At 33.8% G+C, this 14138-nt stretch overlaps 1 pseudogene; it reads right to left on the bottom strand.

Annotated features, from left to right (window-relative positions):
* Positions 1-5655: 5655 nt before the first annotated feature.
* Positions 5656-6424, bottom strand: LOC149194679 (protein FLX-like 1 pseudogene; annotated as a pseudogene).
* Between the last annotated feature and the right edge of the window lie 7714 nt (positions 6425-14138).

Raw genomic sequence — 14138 nt, forward strand, 5'->3', positions numbered from 1 at the left:
TTTGATTTTTGAGAAGAATTTATATTCTTCTATGTAAATAAATTGTATTTTCCAAGTTGGTATATTTTATGAGTTTTAGAACTAGATAATTCATAGTTTTAGAAAAGCTATGGATAGGTGAGATTTTGTCCATAAGGCAAAAGCAAATCTACCTTGAAAAGCATGAGAGATTCTAGGGATAGATTGAGTGACTTAGAATTTAGAAAAATATGATTTATGGATGATTTATGGAGTGATTTTAGGATTTATGAAAATCTGATTTATGGAGTGATTTATGGCTTATTTATGTAGTTCTTTTAGGATTTAGAAAATCTATTGCATTTCTTAATTCTACTTATTGTAAGCCCACGTGCAATGAGAGAATGACTAAATGAATGTATAATCAGGCCATAGAGGGGAAGAAAGATTCTTCGTAGAACTTCATGTACATGATTGAATAAATGAAATGGAATTTCATGTTATTTGGTATTTTCTTTGGGTATATTTAATGATAAATTTCTGTTTGTGTGTGGAACTCATGGAAAATTAATGAAATATGGAGATTTCATTAATGAAAGGATTGGACTAATGAAATCAGCATTTATATGCAAGTGAACCTCTATTGTGAAAATTGAAACCTGAATATTTTGTTGAATGTGGAATGGCTAATATGGAATTAGTTACTTAATTGAGGACATTACCACCAATGTGAATCCTCTATGTTGTGCATGTTAAAATATAGTTAATTGATTGTCAATTGCATTGTTAAAGTATGATTGAGGATTCAATGTTTGAATGAAGTAATAACAAAGTTGTCAAGGTAAAATTGGCATAATGTTTTAGCCTAGTTGAATTATAGATCTTTGGGAATGAATCCACAAGAAAAAAAAAATTGTTGCATCAGAGTGGTATCAGAGCTGGTAAAGCTCTTTGGAAGTGGAATCTAGATGTTGAATTTGTGGTTGATGTAGAGGTTTATGTTTATGTTCTAGTTGGTAAATTATTTTAGATGATTGAAGGATCAAAGTTGAGATTTTGGTTCTTGGTTCTTGATGTTTGAAGATACGGATTTGGATTCTTGTATATAAACTCTAGTAAAGTGTTTTGCAAATTGTATTGGCATAGAAGCTAAATTGTGGCTAGAATATTGCAGCTTGTATAGTTGTGATGTAAGGAGGAAATGTTAGTGTAGAATCCTAGATGAGAAAGGAGTATTTGTAGGGTTCGAGAGGAGGGAACCAAGAATTCCAAAAGATGAAGCACAAGTGGGAAGCTTGGTGAGGTGTGTGTAGTAGGAAGGTGACATGCTACTGTAAAGGTTATTTGCAGTTCATAGTGGGCAGTAAAAAGCTCATAGAGGAAGAGGAGAAGATGAATATGGATATGGATAGTCATTTGAAAAATTTAGAAGGAAGCCACAAAGATGCCACAACAGTTGGCATGAGGAAGATGAGTGATCAAGAGTTTTAGAAGGAACTCGTTGAGGTGACAGAATAGTTGAATGTGCTTATGGAGATACTATAACAAGATGATAAGAACCAGAGAAGTTCGTGGAATATGAGTAAAAGGGTGAAATTAACTATTGAGAATTTATTTTCAAGAAAGTTGATACGAAAATAGAGAGACAAGTTGAAGGAAGAACTTAGAGAAGCTGAGTATGAGGAGGCAGTTCAGATATGTGAACCTGAGAAAGGAGAAAATATTGGGAAGGATGGTGGTGATGTTGATGGATACTTTATGTTTCAGACATCAAATGAAACTAAGGAGCCTTGTGTTTTTAAATCTTATGATTTGCATGTGATTGGAGGTTTTGATACAGGTGAAAAACAACCCTTTGAAACTATCACGAAGATAGAGAAAACTAGAGGAGAAAAATATCCAAATTTTGTTTTAAGAAAAGATGAAGAGCAATATTTAAATGCAATGCTCGTGAAGGGTAATGAAGAATCAAAACCATAAGAAGAACTGATTTTGAGCTCTCAAGTTGATTATGTGTATGCGGGTGAAGTAGAAATTAAGGTTGGACAACTTCCAAAAGTTGTTATAAAGAAGGATGCAACGAATCCAAAGGTTGAAGAATATATTGATAACCATGAAAAAAAGTTTAATCAACAGATTGAAACAGGACAAAGAGTTCAGGAAGAAACTCTACAAGTAAATGAAAATAGAGGTAAATGTGAAGGTACATTGTCCTGGTTGTATACTCTTATGTTGATTGTTCTAGAAATTGAGAGAGTTCTACCTGAAATGGTGAATAGAAGCATGATGAGAAGTAGAAATGTAGAGATGGTTATCTTGTGGGATTGTAAGCATCAAGAAGAGAAATTATGGATTCATAGTGAGTTCTAGAATCATATGTAAAAGAACAACAAGATGATGAGACAAATGACCAACAATAGTGCAAAGTATGGGATCTTGGAGGATTCAGAAATTGATGACAAATGACAAAGAGGTCATGAAATTTTTCTACCTTGAGAGTCTGATGCAGGAGCATTAGATGCTCCAAGTCATTAATTCATTGATGAGAAAAATATTCAAAAAGGGGTCTTGATTTTTTAGAAGGAATTATATTCTTCTATGTATAAATTGTATTTTTCAGGTTGGTACATTTTTTGAGTTTTGGAACTAGATGATTCATAGTTTTAGAAAAGTTATGGATAGGTGAGATTTTTTCCATCAGGAGAAACAAAATATACCTTGAAAAGCATGATAGGTTCTAGCAATATATTGAACGACTTTAGAATTTAGAAAAATATGATTTATTAATGATTTATGGAGTAGTTTTAGGATTTAGGAAAATGTGATTTATGGAGTGATTTATGGGTGATTTACATAGTTTTTTTAGGATTTAGAAAAGTTATTGCATTTATTAATTCTAATTATTGGAAGCCTAAGGGAAATGAGAGAATAACCAAATGAATATAGAATCAAGCCATAGAGAGGAAGAGAGATTCTTAATAGAATTGCATTGAATCAATGAAATATAATTTCATGTTATTTGATATTTTCTTTAGGTATATTTAATTGATAAATTCCATTTTGTGTGTGGAAGTCATGGAAAATTAATTAAATCTAGAGATTTCATTAATTAAAGCATTGGACTCAAAATTTATATGCAAGTGAACCTCTATTGTGAAAAATGATACCTAAAGATTTTGTTGAATGTGGAATTGCTAATATGGAATTAGTTATTTAATGAAGAACATTAATGCTAGTATGAATTCTCTATGTTTTGCGTGTAAAATTCCAGTTAATTGATTTTCAATTAGATTGCTAAATAATCATTGAGGATTTGATGTTTGAATGAAGGAATAACATAGTTGTCAAGGTGAAATTGGTATAATGTTTGGGCCCTAGTTGAACTGTTGATATGTGCAAATGAATTAGTAAGAAAAGTGATTTTTCTTGCATGAGAGTGAGAGAGAAGGGAAGAGAGAGAAAGAGAGGAGAGGGAGGGAGAGAGAGAAAGGGAGACACAAAGATGGAGGGCGGAGATATGGGGAGAGAGAGAACGAGATAGGGATGGATATAGTGATAAACATTGAGGGAGAGAGAGAGAGAGAGAGAGAGAGTGATGGTGAGGGAGAGATAGATGGAGGCGGGGGAGAAAGAGAGATAGGAAGGAAGAAAGAGAGGACTTGAGAGAGATAATGAGTGAGTGAATGAAAAATAAATGGAGTTGCAGGGGGAGAGAGAGGGAAGGAAGGAGAAATACATAGAGAGAGAGTAAGGTGGAGATAGAGGGAGAGGGAGTAACATGGGAGAGAGAGAGAGAGAGAGAGAAGAAGAGGGATTGAGCGAGATAGATAGATAGATATGGAGAGAGAGTGTGTGTGTGTTTGGGGGGGGAGATAGAGATACAAAGAAGGAGAGATATATGGATATATTGATATGGATGGAATGGGGAGAGAGGTAAGAAGAGAGAGGGAGGGATAAGGAGGGAGGGAGAGATACATAAATATGGAGAGAAAGAGAATGTGTTTTTTAGGGGGTGAGATAGAGAGACAAATAAGGAGAGATGGAGGGAGTTATATATATAGATGGTGGGGAGGGAGAGAGAAGAAGAAAGAGACATAGAGGGAGAGAGAGAGAGAGAGAGAGAGAGAGAGAGAGAGGGGAGGAAATAAACATAGAGACAGAGGGTGGAGAGAGAGGGAGGAAGAAAGAGACACATAGAGACACATAATATATTACATATTGATATAATATTGAACATTATTAACCATAGATGAAGAGGAAGTAATGATTTTACAAAAGGTAAAATACGTTGAATTTAGAAATCCGTGAATATTTTTGTTTTTCATTGAAATAGACACAATGATTTCAATGTAGATGTTAATTCCTAATCCTATTTGATTGATTGCACTAAATGCATTGATTTCAGTGTAGTTGTTTACTTCTAATCCTATTTGATTGCTTTCACTAGATACATTGACTTCGGTGTAGATGTTGATTTCTAATCATATTTGATTGCTTGCACTAGATGCATTGATTTCAGTGTAGATGTTGATTTATAATCCTATTTGTTTTATTGCACTAGCTGCATTGATTTTCAATGTAGTTGTTGATTTTTTATTTGAGGTAACTAGATATATGATGTACATTAACTTCAAAGTAATTAGATTAATTGTATGCATTGATTTTAGTGTAAGAATAAAAACTATTGACAACATGCATTGATTTCTATGTTACAATAATTCAACAAAAATTAAAATACTTGAATTTTCATCTTAAATAAAATGGTCACTTGAATTTTTTTCTTCTTGAAACTATAAACTTTTTGTAATTGAATACATAGTTATTATTTCAAATCTTCCATCATTCAACATTGTTAGTCACTTTGCATACAAACAAGGTAATACAAGACGATTATCATTGAAGCTTACTTGGGGTTTAACACTCCATAAGTAACAACAATTGACTTTGGAGAAAGAACCATTAATATTGAAGAGTTAAAGAGACAAGGTATGATATTTACTACAATAGCTTGAGTTAAAAATTTTGAATGGTTTAAGATTTCAACACCCCTTTTCATATGATCAATATGAAAAAATTACAAAACTAGCAGGTCTCGAAATAAGAACAGTAGAAGGAAATAGTTTGAGATTGATCACAATGAAAGCTATTTGTAATTCACTACATTCTTATTATTCAAATTTTCTATCATTCAAGATTGTTATATTGTCACTTTCCATTCAAAATTTTTAGGTCATCATTTTTCATCTTTCAAGTTATTGACATTCTTTATCATCTCAACAAACTAACGTAACTAACAAAAAATATTCAAATTTTCCAATTTCCATTTCTTATAAAAATGATTCACCCAAATTTTAGAATATAAAATTATTTTACCGTGTAAATCGCCAACATTATATAGGTAATATATATATAATCATTATAATTTGAATAATTTTACAAATACATCAATAAATATTTTATAGTTTGCATATAAGGGACTAGTTAGATTTGTCGATGTTTTTAAACTTCAAGATAATTTTCCACCCTTAAAATTTTCCCTTGTCATTGTCGGGACATTCCTTTCTGTAGTAGATTGGGGATGGTTATGATCCCTCCCTATCATGTACCTCACTGCTACTAGGTTGAAGCAGATCTTACTTTCGTTTGATGCCTAGTTACCGTAAGAGCTAGACTTTCCTTCTTACCACCTTTCTGGAATTACTTCATTGGCATTGAAATCAAGTTTTTCTCCATGGCCTGACCCTATTCTAGTTGGTCAGCATGTGCCTTCTTCTCGTATTCAATGGTACTTCACTAATTATACATTCAATAGTAGAATGCAAAAATATATTCATCATGTAAGGAGTGCTTTACAGGTTAGAATTACAAAGAAAATAAAAAAAGGAACTTTTCAAAACAATTTGGCAATTCAAATGTAAGAAATGAAAAATAGGTATGACATGCATATGAGTAGCTGCATAATATTATAAATGGACATTTGAATAGTTGCAAGAACTACAAGTTTACTACCTTGCTCATTGTAGTCCTGATGCAGGCTTTCTACCTCTGCCCTCATTTCACCCAGCTACTGCATATGAACTCGTGCTCTTGCAAAATCTTGTGGGAGTGCTTGCACCTAGGGTGTCAATTCTTGCCTTGCAACACCCATCTTCTGATTATCTTCACGCAATTGCATAAGTTCAGCTTTAATTGTCTCATTTGCATGAAAATCCGCTTCTAGCTTCATGGATTTGTCATACATCTCTTTGAGTTGGTGCTCTTTATCAGTATGTTACTAGCTACATGGTTCAAGTGTTGCAACTCCTACTGCGACCGCAAGTTCTTGACGTAAAGCTACATGAGTGGCAGCAAGCCGCTAGTTCTCCACAAGAAATCCCTGAATCTCTTGATGTTGAGCCACACGCTTCTCCTTTAATAGTGCAGGATGTGGAGTCAAAGGACTTGCTCCTCTTCCATAATGCCTCATCCACCAGTGCCATCGACACTCAAGCCATTTTATGAAGCAGCATGTGGCCAACTTACCATCCACCAACTTACTAGGATGAGGGTCTTACCACTATTCCACATGAAATGAAATCTATCTTTCGTATCCAGGCTCGGGGTTTTTCATGCATACAAGTATCTTTGGTAGCCAGCGGAGGGTCTTACCACTTTTTTGCATGAATCGAAATCTGTCTTTCATATCCAGGCTCAGGGGTTTTCATGCATACAAGTATCTTTGGTAGCTAGCCTCAGGTGTTACCTCAGTGTTTAAACATGTATTCACTCACAAAGTCATGTCTTACCTTTTTGCTGCAACTTACCTCGGTGTTTAAACAAGTATTCACTCACAAAGTCGTGTCTTACCTTTTTGCTGCAACAAACAGTAAAATAAGTTAATTTTCGGAAATGCATTTCTTTTTATATTGGTCATTTTTAATATTATTTTAAATGAATAAAACTGGTGGAATTTTGATCATAGCATCTTACTCCGACTATCTAGGAGTATGACTCACTAGATCTTCGTATTCAAATGCCCCTTGATGACCATACAAAACCACGAATCATCCCCAACTTTATATTTTGAATCCTTTTATCATAAATATTATTATAAATACGCTTTTTTAAAAGCTTGACTTGTTCTATCATGGAATAAAACTAACGAGTTATTTAGCCAAGGATGTCATTATCTAGGCTCTTTTCCTCACAAACAGCTTGTGGAAAATTGTACTGAGGCTATAATTGCTAATTAGTGAGATTTTATTTATTCATTTTCTCTGTGTTGCTATGAGAATGGAAAGAATCGATTCTGGAAATGATACTTCCTGTGATTATTGTAGTCGGTAATGGGCTGTTCAAATAAAGGTATGTCTTCCATAGAGAAAGCATAGGATATTGTGATTCCACCACCTTAGCCTAAAAGGAAACAAGGCATCCTTACCCCCGTAAAGCTACAGGTACTTCCCATTAGAGTGGATAACGAGAAAGTAATGAAGGGGATGTATTTCCTTCGGTTGTCTCATATGTGCTTTTACTGAGCCTGGGAGATGGACCTTGCAAGGTATTTATCCACCATATTAGAATTAAATATTCTTTTTGATTCTTTTGCAAGAATACATACACAATCAGTTGATTGTTGTCTTATAGCATTTGTTTTAAAACTATTTCAATGATATGGATCTCATATCAATTGTATTGATGCAACAATGTGCTCGATTTGATCAAAACAATGAAAACACAAGGCTTTCTAACAGTGATTGAGTCTCAAAATGGAGTCACCTAGATTGAACAGCTCGCCATTGAGTCTCAAGATTTTTAGCCAAACAATGTTCATCTATAATAGTGAAGGGTCAAATACTTTCTCTACTAAACCAGCTGTAAGTAACAATCAAGGAGATTTTCAGGAATTTGTTCCAGTGCAAGAAGAAAACAGTCCTTTAAGGACTAAAGCCAAAAGTCAAATACTGGATGATGGAACTGAAATCTTACACGGCTATAGTCTAAAATCTCATACCACCACTGCTGCAAACACTATCTTAGATTCTTGATCTGTATCAACTGCACACAAGGATTCAAGAGAAAAATCGGAAATGGACAAAATATTGGGTTTGCTCCCTATTGATTTGTCACTCCGATTGCTCATATTCCTCTGGGACACTTTGTACAAAGTTCATTGGTTTCACACCTCTATCTGCTCTACAACTTTCCAGTGAACTGGACACCAATTGAAGTTGTCTAACTATAAATTGGACAAACTATTTAATGCGAACTCATTAACCTGGACTAAATATGTCAATCCAGGTTACTTAGCTCTATGTAAGCTTCTCTTGGTGTAGACTAGTACCTGTTACTCCATGCACTCAATAATTAAGCTTTTCATGTAGAAACCAGTTGATACAATAGTATTCACGTTACCTCCTAGAGCTCATTAACCGAGTATTTGAAATGCAGTGACATATAAAGCTTGAACATGATACCAATAGTTTTCCTTTCACCTACAAGAATGAAAATTGATGGCTCCTATATTTCTTCCACTCGCTAAAAAAAGACAAACACAATCGGCGAGGACTTGCTGCCTCTGCAGCCCTTCTTGTTTATATATTATCAAGCAACATTTATAAGTAATAACATTTGCTAGCTTAATGAACCCATCTTATTAATATAGTTGTTAATTTAATTATCATTATATTAACAATTTGTTTAAATTTTTACTTATAATTGTTAATATAATTACTAGTGAATTTTAAGTTATATTAATTTTAAGTTTATATTTATAATAAATTGTACTTTATCTAATAATAATTAAAATTGTCTTTAAATTTTAATGTGAAGTCAGAAAGAAATATTTAAATTTAACTTTTTCAAAGTAATATTAATTTTATTTCAGTTTTTTATTATCATTATTTTATATATTTTTGAAATATTTAATTAAAAATCACTTTAAAATATATAATATTTAAATATTTTTTATTTTATTTAAAAAATTATAAAATTAAAATATCTATATTATAAAAAATATTCAAATTTTCATATATATATATATATGAACTTATTATCAATTCATAAAATAATTACATCATCAACTTATACAATAAATTGAAATATTTAAAACAACATCAAATCTTCTCACCAATCCATACAATAACTACATGATCAACTCGTACAATAGCGGCAACCCTTCCCCAGAAGGATGTCAACTCCATCCCGATACGGGCTTTTTAAAAATACTTGATAAAATGATTCATACACTTATCATCATTTATACAAAATACATATATATACAACTACATGATACCTATTAAATATATATATTTCATTTTACATATTGCTTAGTTTACCGAGGTGGAGAAGTTGCCTGAAAAGTTATGGAGATTCTAATTATATTTAGAGAAAATCTGGCAAGGATTTTTGTAAATCCAAGTTATAGTTGTTAAACTTCAAAATTTTAGGTGTCCTAAACGTTTTTGATGGTGTTGAATCCATTTCCACCATCAAAAATACGGTTCAAAAACTGCCTCTACAAGAGTTTTTGAAATTTCTTTGCCCGAATTCTTGCCACTTTTGGCCTCCAGGGAATTCCTCCACCTCGTTAGAGGACTCCATTACATATCTATACAACTTTATCATACAACTTCCTTATACATATTTTTGAAGGGCGGAAATTTTTTAAACATAATTTTTTGAAAATTATTATTTTTAATAAAACTCTGAATTTCTAAATTTTCTATTTAAACACTATTATTTTTCTTTATGTATCGATAATGGGATAGTACTCAAAATCTAATTTTATTTAAAAATACTAAGTTCCATATTATTATATATATTTTGAATATATTTATATTATTTTCTAATAAACTTATATATATATATATATATATATATAAACTTATTAAAATATTTTTTATAATCCGATCTTGAACCAAATTGATATGAACTTTTATATTTATGTGTTAAAGATTTATGTGATACTTTAGGATGAAAATTATTTTTTTTCAAAATGGAAATAAAAGATAAAGTTTAAATCAAAACCGAAGTATTTAAAAAGAAAAATAAAAAAAAATCCTTATTTTAATGAGAAAATTGTAAATTTAGATGGGTATGTCACTTCTGAACTTCGATTTATGTTATATGTAATTTCAAATTAATATGATTTTAAATTTATTTGGAAATAATGCTTTTCAAATTTTACTTAATTGATTTAGGAATAGAAAAATGATTTTGATTATCATTTAACATGAAATATTTATTAGGGAGAATATTAATGTGAAAATTAAGATAATATTAGATCATTAATTGAAGTAATTTAATTCATATTATAAAATCTAACAAAGATAACTATAATGTTTCTTTTATAAATTTATAAAACAACAAAGAATTTCACTATGGTTGAAACACTTATGTGAAGATAGATAACACTCAACACCACTAAGCCCATGATGTCATACTAGTTGTAATGGTAATTCCCACAATAAAAGGTCACATCTAATAATAGATATTTATATAAAGAATTTAACAAGTACACATTTTAAATCAAAGTTATTAACAATAAGTAGAAAAGTGCTACATATTCCATTACAAGTTCGACAATCCAATTTACAAGAAGCTTGACATGTTTACCTTTGCACTCTAAAATATTTTCCTTAAAAAGACAAGATGACAAAGGAAAGAAAAAAAACCAATTGGAAGTTGTAGAATATTGTTTGCATAATCTCCATGAGAAGATAAAACACCCTTATCAAAGCTAAGGCATAGAATATATCATTTAATAGTATTGCATAGTTGAAGGTCAATTCCTAATATTTGAAAAAGGATACGATGTTACATAAAAGAAGGTTTTGTTGACCTGTTTTCTAATACCCATTTTATAATGAACACATTGTACATTGCAAAGCATTGCAATTTGACCCTAAATTTTCAGCAACAATCACCATGTTTCCTTGAAGCTTGCCATTTGTAAAACATTATTTTTAGTTATCTGATGTAGGGGCATCCGAACACCTTAGTGGAGAAACAATTAGAGAAAGAAGACACATGGACAACCACGTGGACAACCAAGCCAACCATGAACAAAATTCAATTAGTAAACTAATTCAGTTAAAACTGCATGCATGTATAACAACATATTAAGAATTCATTAGGGAATAAAGAAACAAGGAAAAAACATGTGCGTGTGAGAGAGTATAAGACGATACAATGTAGCTGCTGGAGAATTCGTGATTAGGGCTAAGATGCCTTAAATTGTAACTAAGTTTGTAAATAATGGAAATGCGTCATTATGAATTTATGTCTGTGTTTTTTCCTTTTTGTTTGAATTGTTACACCAGCATTTGGGAGACAAACTAGATCTATGTGTGTCTACGCTCCAATACATGATGAATGAATATACAGGTATTGAAGAAGAGAAAATGCGTTCAGCAATTGGGAAATTTGGTTTGACAAGAAAAGGTCAGATTATGTCGATGCAGAATCTATATAATGGGCAAGGAGATCTTAATACAGTGATCGACCGGGCAGGTGTGTTGTTCGTGGCTTCCGGATCCCTCGCCACCTCGTCCTCTTTCATCATTCGCAGATCGATCTTCCATGTAGCGCTTTTCAGTGACACAAGAACCTCCACAACAAACTTTTAGGGTTTGAGCATTAAGTAGATTTTGTTTTGGTTTGGTAGCCACTAAGTTACGATGGATTTTGACGAGTACGATTATTTGGAGAAGATCATGGAAAAAACATAAGCAATCACTGCATACGAAGATAATGTCAACACTGGAGCATCGTAGAGGAAACAGACCTGAGACAGAGAAGGAACAACAACAAAGAACCCTGAAAAGAAAGCACGTGTGTGGATGAAGAATGATGAGAATGTCATCATGGATTGTCACCTGGTTTGTTCTCGCGAGGGCCTTCAATATTCCAAATAAGGCAAGTGAGACCATGAGAAGAATTCCCAATAGGCTTTGTGGGGCCATAACCCACAGGCCTCAAGAACTATTTTATTGGTGAAATGGGATTTTGGGTCACCCCCAAATCTTGTCCCCAGCAAGTGGTATCAGAGCGGGAAAAGATTTCCTGTAGAAAGGAGTTTTTGCATGCAAAGAAAGAAGAGGTATAGTTTTTTTGAAGATTTGTAAGCTTGTAATTTTTTATTTTATTTCGTGAACGTGAGAAGATTGCAGCAAACATGGAGCAAGAGTGCTCAATTGGTTCGAGAGGAGAGAACCATAGAGATGTCGAAAGACTAAGCTCAGGAGAGAAGCTTGGTAAGGTATCTAGTAGTGTTTAGTTGTGTTATATTCTTTCCACGTAGTTAACAGGGGGTTTGAGGGGCACCCGTAACCCCACTTTATGGGGTCCGGGGCAGCGCCTCAAAAAATTTTGGTTTTGGACCCTATGTTAGGTTGGGCATACCCACCTAGGGTTTCGTGCATGATTTTTGCACATGTTTTTTGAACGCGATGGTTTTCGGTCCATGGTATTGAACGCGATGGTTTTCGTTCCATGGTATTGGATGCTTTGGCATGTATAAATATGTATTATAACATTGAAAGGAACATAATGAAAAATCAAGCTGGTAGTCCCAGTTTTGGGATCCAAGGGAAAATCTCTGTGTATATGTGTTTTATGTGTTTTTCTCTCGCATTATTTATTTTCTGTGTTTTAGAATTCGTATGCAGGTAATTTCTGTATGGGGTTAAAACCTACATTTGGTATCAGAGCAGATTTGGCTTCAAGGGGACGCCTTTGTTGCTGAGGGGTTTTGCTCGAGCTCGTGGTAGACCCTGTTTAGTCAGTTGGAGATCTGTGAGATCGATTCTGGTGGTGAAAGAAGATGGCGAGCAGTGGAAAGATAGAGATCGAGAAATTTAATGGTCAGATTTTTGAGTTGTGGAAACTCAAGATGGAGGATCTGTTGGTGGATAAAGATCAGTGGATCCCGGTAGATCCGGGTACTAAACCAACGGGAGTTTCTGATGAAGAATGGAAGAATTTGGATCGGAAGGCAAAGAGCATAATACGATTGTGTGTCTCAGATTCAGTATTGCTGAATGTATCAGGGGAAACTATAGCAAAGGCTTTGTGGGACAAGTTAGGGACTTTGTAGCAATCTAAGTCTCTAGTGAATAAACGGTTCCTACGGAAAAAGTTGTATAACCTGAGGATGAAAGATGTAGACTCGGTGACAGAGCATATGAACGCATTTAATACTGTGGTAAGTCAGTTAGCATCTATTGATATTAAAATTTCAGATGAAGATAAGTGGATCAGTTTGTTGTGTTCTCTACCAGATTCGTGGGATAGTCTAGTTATTGCAATAGGTAGCAATGCAACTGCCTTGCAGTTTGATGAAATAGTCTCAGCCTTGCTGACGGAGGAGATGAGATGGAAAAATATGGAGAGCCAAAATGGTGATGCCCTGTCTGTACGAGGACGGTCCCAGAATAGAAACAAAAATAAGTCATCGAGTGGGAGATCTAAATCTAGAGGGAGATATAAATCTCGAGGAAAACCTGTAAAGGTGGTGTGATGGAAATGCGAAAAGGAAGGCCACTTCAAAAAGGACTGTAAATGTAAAGCTCCTGACAAAGGAAAGGGATCTGATGAGGCTCCTTCTGTAGAGGCGAAAACCACCTCAGATGAAGGTGGGGATGTGTACTTGTCTTCTTCAAGTACACATGAAGATGATGAGGCATGGTTGATTGACTCAGGTGCATCCTTTCACTTCACTCCCCATAGAGAGTTGTTCTATGAGTATGAGAAATATGATGGTGGTGATGTCTTCTTGGGAGATGACAGGAAGGCTAGAATCATTGGTTGTGGAAAAGTAAAGTTGAAGTTGCAAGGTGGAAGGGTTAGAACACTTTCGGGTGTTCTGCATATTCCTGCATTAGCCAGAAATTTGATTTCTGTTAGTAAGCTAGATGATGTAGGTGTAAAAACAGTGTTCGAGAAGGATACCTGCAAGATGGTTCGGGGAGCACTGGTATTGATGCGGGGAGTTCGGATTGGAACTATGTACAAGCTGCAAGGTAGCACTATTGTTGATGGGTGCAACAGTTCCGTGGTTCCTGAAAGTGGAGCAGAAAATCTAGCGGTCTCTGGAGAAAAGACCATGCTGTGGCATCAAAGGCTTGGACATATTGGAGAGAAGGGCCTTCGAATACTTCATGGTAAAGGTATGGTAGAAGGTATGAGTAATAGCTCTC

The sequence above is a fragment of the Pinus tabuliformis genome, chromosome 2_2 (genome assembly GCF_031772625.1).
Source record: "Pinus tabuliformis cultivar Carrire ecotype Pingquan chromosome 2_2, CPIR1, whole genome shotgun sequence".
Taxonomy (NCBI): domain Eukaryota; kingdom Viridiplantae; phylum Streptophyta; class Pinopsida; order Pinales; family Pinaceae; genus Pinus; species Pinus tabuliformis.